Source organism: Crassostrea angulata, chromosome 6 (genome assembly GCF_025612915.1).
Source record: "Crassostrea angulata isolate pt1a10 chromosome 6, ASM2561291v2, whole genome shotgun sequence".
NCBI lineage: Eukaryota > Metazoa > Mollusca > Bivalvia > Ostreida > Ostreidae > Magallana > Magallana angulata.
In genome coordinates, this window is record NC_069116.1 from 2,441,523 (window position 1) to 2,448,315 (window position 6,793).

The following is a 6,793-nucleotide window of genomic DNA, read 5'->3' on the forward strand; positions in this document are numbered from 1 at the left end:
GGTATCTGTTTAATGCACACTTCAAAGATAAAAGAGATAATGGCCCGCCTTTCACCCCTATAGCAGTGTGAAATGCTAAAATATGACAAAGTTCGGGTGAGCTAAACCGACCCTTTTAATTGTCATTGTTGTATTCTTCGTAGGTTCACGTCAAAACATGGCTGAGACAAAATAATCCCAATTTCACCTGATGATTTTCGCTGTTTTTAACTGCGACATATGATAATTTTTTTAGGAGAATAAAATCACAATGCTTTATTGTCTCATATTCGTAATAATACGATGTCTTTTTTAATTTTCGATTGATGTTGTTTCCGGGGAATGAAAAGGCCAGAAGTTAAATTTTTAAAAACACATGTACAACTTTGATGTAAACTAATTATCTTGCCACAATGGGTTGGCTTTGGGTTTTTATTGTTTTTGTATCATTTTATGCCTTTTAATTTACTTTAATTTATCATGTCTTTTATATCATAATACGTAGGCATATCACTTTATACGATGAATATAGTTTTTCTATTTGTATCAATAAGACTACACTTAGGATAACATTATTTTCATGACTTATGACCCGTATAAACGCATTTCATTTCTATCCAACAAAGACGCATTTATAACTTTTATCCAGGCGAGCTTTACTGCTTTGGAAGTCGCCAATGCTCGTACAAATTATTGAGCATTAATCAGTTTGATATTAATTAAAATATGTCGATAATTAAGTAAAATAAAAAAAATTGTTCGAGTACTCTCAGTACTTTGATGAATTTCCTTATTGGCTGCTAGCTTCTACGGTCTTAGTGGCTGCTGTTAGTGGCTGCTAGCTTCAGCCTGGTATTCCAAATTCCTCTGTTTGGCCAAAAGTCTACTTTTGTTTGAGCCTAATTTCATAATAATTTAATTCTGGTTGTAACGCGCTTTCTGATTGGCTAAAAAATTAATTTATATCGTATAAAGAATGTTGCCTAAGTCATAGTAAGACTATGGGTGCTTTCCATTTAACCGGCATCGCCGGATTAGCCGGTGTTGCCTTCGTCGCCGAGTGCTTGAACGCGCGTCGCCGGCGAGCGATTGTGGCAACGCATTATACCGTTACCGATTAGGAAACAATATGGCGTCGAGGTTATCATATTCTACAAAACCAGTATTTCTAAAACTATAATTTGTCTTACTACATTGAAATACATTAAAACTGCAAACAGACAAAATTTCTGGACACGGCACATAGAAATTCAAATATTTCTGGATCGAATTTTATAACAAATATCAGTTTTAAGCTTTAATCGTCATCGTTGGATCATTGTGACGTTGCCAACCGTTCCATTAACGTCACCGTTTTCCGATAACATCGCCGGCGAGGCAACGTTAATGGAAAACGCCCAAAATATATATTAAACGTCCAAAACGTATTTTAATACGCCTGACGTTACGTTTGAATTTTGTACACTTTTACTTCATTTTAATGGTCAAATGACCGTTTTTATCTACAATGAAGAGTAAAAAAATTATAAGCATAATAATAATTTTAGATCGTATAAAACAAATAAATATTGAAGTAAAAATATCGAATGTTTTGTCAATAATAATTCATTTCATAAATACTAAGAACAAATTTTACTCTTTACATAATTGACTTTTATAACAATCCGAATTTGAGAACTCAACAGGGAAACAGAAGCTATTTTTTTTTATACAAGTTCGATCTATGGGTACTTAAATTTACACGTATGTTCATTCGGGTACATATGTGTAGAAATTCGTCATTACACAAACTGATGACATAATGCACATATTTTCCTTTCTACACATACGTGTACATGTCGGTTTTTGCTAAACCTCTCTAATGATTAATAAACCCCTCGTATTAGATATACTGTGGTATTCTAATGAATGTCAATAAAGACGTTCAATTATTATGTTTGAAGATGAAAGGCCCCAGAAGGAGCAATGTTCCTCGAGTGCGCTACATGAACAACAAGTCGGAGATCTCCATCAGTGTTCCAACAGGGATTCAGTTTCCCTTCCCTCCACAAAAAGCAACGTAAGTATATTTATGGTATTTCATACGTAAGTAATATCCAGGTTATAATGATCTCTCTTTGGTTTTGATTATCTTTACTGCAAGTCTCTCTGCCTGTAGAGTAGACACACCATCTTAGTTTACACAATAGCTAAATGCTCATCCAGATTTTTAACAAGTGTTTCAAGCTGTATTTCAAATAATCTACTTCACACAATATATCTAATAATTCAAGTGATTAAACTCTTTAAAATATGCAGTATTTTGAATCTACAGTATTTTGTGGAGTTGTTGATTATTTTTAACTGTTGCAGGCCCCCCAAGCAGGCAATCAGCTGTGGGGTGGGTGGGTGTACCAACCAGAAGTACTCCTGCTCTAAGACAGGCACCCCTCTGTGTTGTCCAGATCCTGATTCCTGTCACATGATGGCTTATCCTCAGACCTTGACCCAGTTATGAGGGTACTGTGCTGTGTTATGCTGAAGATGGCATTCACATTGAACAGCCACTGAGAGAAATCTGACCATTGTGAGGGTAATGGAGGCTGGAGACAATCATCAGTGTTTTACTTACGTACAATCAGTGCCATACTGAAGCCAAAGAATGATCGAGTTGTACTCGTCTGAATAATAAAACTGTACTGTTTGTGGTTCATGGTTAACTGTGGTTTCATTAATTTTCGTGGGTATCAATTTTCGTGGATTTTCTGAAAACCACAGTTTAAAGGATACGTAATTTCGTTGCCAATAATCCTATCAATACAAAAAGTTAGTTGATATTGAACTTAAATGGATTTCGTGGATCAACCTAACAACGAAATCCGCGAAAATTGGTATTCAACGAATATTGGAGATACCTCCTGAAGAATAAAAGTTTAATGTTAAAGATATCCAATGCACGATGTTTTATCAATATTGTCGACATCGCAATGTTGGCAAATACAGAGTAGACATTGTGTTAATATCATATTAGTATAATTATTAAATTTGCATTTGCAGCGTACCATATATATCCTGTGTACATTTAGATCGCAATGTTGATTAACATCGAGTCAACACTGTGTCCACAACGTGTGTCTTGTTTCCTGTTTACATCATCGACATCGCAAATGTTGATTGATATTGGGTCGACATCATGTCTTCATCGTACCTCTTATATCCTATTAACATCGTCGACATCGCAATGTTGATCGATATCGAGTAGATATGGTGTATACATCGTGTGCCTTCTTTTCTGTTTACACCTTCGACATTGCAGTGTTGATCAACATCGTGTGGACTTCGTGTCTACATCGTACCTCCTATAACCTGTTTACACTGTCGACATCGTCGACATTGCAATGTTGATCGACATCGTGTAGACATTGTGTCTACATCGTACCTCTTATATCCTGTTTACATTGTCGACTTTGTCGATATCGCAATGTTGACCAACATCGAGTAGACATCGTGTCTACATTGTGTCCCTTCTTTCCTGTTTACATCGTCGACATCGCAATGTTGTTTGACATTGAGTCAACATCGTTTCTACATTTATCTCTTATATCATGTACATCGTCGACATTGTCGATATCGCAATGCTGACTTACATAGAGTAGACATCGTGTCTACGTTGTGTTCCTTCTTTCTTGTTTACATCGTCGACATCGCAATGTTGATCGACATCGAGTCAACATCGTGTCTACATCGTACCTCTTATATCCTGTTTACATTGTCGATATCGCAATGTTGACTTACATCGAGTAGACATTGTGTCTACATCTTGCATCTTCTTTCCTGTTTACATCGTCGACATCGCAATGTTGATCGACATCGATTCAACATCGTGTCTACATCGTACCTCTTATATTCTGTTTACATCGTCGACGTCGTCGATATCGCAATGTTGACCAACATCAACCCGATACGCAATGTTGATCAACATCGAGTTAACATCGTGTCTACATCGTACCTCTTATATCCTGTTTACATCGTCGACATTGTCAATGTCGCAATGATGACCAACATGGTGATATTCTATATGTCTAACATTGTATATTTCTACTCGTGACATAGACAATGTAAATTCGATATTGGTTCAAGATTGTCGACATTGTGATGTCGACAATGTCGACGATGTTAACAGCAAAGAAATATTGGCAATGTTAACGATGTAAATTTGATATCGGTTCAGCATTGTCGACGTTGCGATATCGACAATGTCGACGATGTTAACAGCAAAGAAATATCGGCAATGTTAACATTGTAAAATGATATCGTATCAATATTGTATACATCGCGATGTTGACGATATCGAAAAAAAAATATGCATTGGACATGAATGTGTTTCAGAGGCAATTTTCTATTGACTCACTGTAATTTTTCGTTGCAGCTCTACATCTTTAATCGTACTTTAATATGCGTTTTAATCCTATGATGTAATCTTGCTTTAGATCAGTGAAAAGAAAGGAAGTAAAGCACTGATAAAGCTATGTATATCAAATTAAAACTGTTGCCTTTTTGATTTTATTCATTAATAAATATAAACAACTGGACAGTGATGATACAAATATGATGTTATACTTGGATAACAAATATTGCTAACTTGTCAAGCAAGACTATCAATATGACTGAGTAATTAATTTGAATTTAAACCATGACTTCTAAAAACAGCTTGATAATTTTTAACAGTTTTCATAGAGGTTGATTTTCTGAAAAGAGATAATGAAGTATCATAGAACTATTCCCCGTACTATATGTTTTTATATGAATAATGTACAATGTTGATGCTCTTCAAAGTTGCATATAAGATAAAACTAGCTTCATTGATAGCAAACGTTTTATTTCTAAAAAGAAAATACAAACAGAGACAATGGATAGCCTGACAAAATAGCAGGTTAAAATGAACACATACATCGAAATATACGAAAAATGCTTGAGGGTTAGAAATAATGACTTCTAAAGGAGTTAGTTAAACAACATGATCACCGGGATAAACAAATGGCTTCTATTAACAAATAAACTACATTAAAATACATGAATACAATGTTGAAGGGTAAAGATTATCAGATGAAATGATCTTTAAAATTCACATCCACCTTAAAATAATAAAGAAAAAAATTAATTTTTATTTCAATATTAAACATAGGTAACAAAAAATTACAGGGCTCACCGAGATGACCCTTATGAAGTATGAAAATCATAGATTATGATCTATATCATTTTTGATACAAGATAAATGTAAAGTCGCGTTATCTTAATAATCAATATGATATATTTAATGTGATTAATTTCATTCAAAAAATGTTACCCGACGGAATAATTAATAATTTACATCGATAGTTATATTAACTTTGCATACCTGAATCGGTAATTACTGCAATGTTTAATAAGCCACAATCCTATAACATATTTAAAATTGCTCTAAAATCGTAAACCTGCCTAAGCATTTGAATAATCAAGATCACACTCTGTATCTGAAGCTACCACTGTACTTTCAAATGTGAATAAGGTAGACAATTGTTTACTTAGATATGTAACCTGCTTCGAAAACTTTAAAGTGCTAAACAAAACCTGAATCTTCTCCAGCATCTGAAACCAATAGCTCAAATAAAGCATCCAAGCGGTTATTTTGGATATCGAGGCATCAGTTATTGGTAAAAATGGAACAAATACTGAATTATAAATATAGCCATGTAAGGGCATCTGCTTAAAAAAAAACACCACTTTAACCTGCTCCAAAACCCTCCAATATCTGAAACTTGTTGCTCAGATTCAGCCTCCAAGTCTGTCAAGTTTTAAGTATGCTCAGAAGCACCACCCATGCATGTTTGGTGTTCTTAGGACTAGGAATAACTAGCCTATTAAGCATCCCCTAATTCGTCTGAGTGAGCTTAAAAAAGTACATGTACAGCGCTGTATACCAAATACATCTTTTTGTCTAAATCAAATGAAATATACATGTTTTTAACCTGTTTAATTCCAGGTTTTGAAGAAAATATTATTGCACATATATACATTTTTCTGTCAATGTCGTTAAGATTTTTTGAATGTGTCGGAATTAAAATATATTGCACGTCGTGCGTATATACGTTTTCATACTATTAATTTAACTAGTTTTGTTAACTAATTGTGCAGTCCTTATGAAGAAAGGACATTATTACATGTATCATCATGTACAGTTCTATAAGGATGCACATGAAGTACAAGCAAGCAAAGTTCATTTACTAAAAATATTAAAGAAAATAATCAATAAAGATAAAAAAAAAGTTTAAAGCATATATTTTTATTTCAGTAAAAAGATATATCATCTCGTAAAAACGACATTATCTCGTTAAAATGTCTTATTTTCTCGTGAAAACCAGATTTTATCTTGAAAAAAAAAACCCCGCAATTACTTATCGACTTTTTTAAATTTCTTAACACAATCGCGAACTTTTATTGTTGATCTTTCGTTTTCTAATAATCAACAGGCCACCAAACCCTCAATAAACTGAACTGTAATAAAACTATTATTTATTAATGCCTTGAAATTAAATCGTTTTCACGATATGATATGTCGTTTTCACAAAATGTTAAGTTGTTTTCACGAGATCTCGTTTTCATGAGATAATATGTTGTTTTCATTACGAGATAGTATGTGAATTAACACTGAATTTATGGCAGAAGCAGTGGTACATTTAGGACAATCGTTAGTCGTTTTTACAAGATATAATATCGTGTTTACCAGATGTTTAGTTTTCAAGAGATAATATTTCGATTTCACGAGATATTATGATGATAAGCTTTTCACGAGATA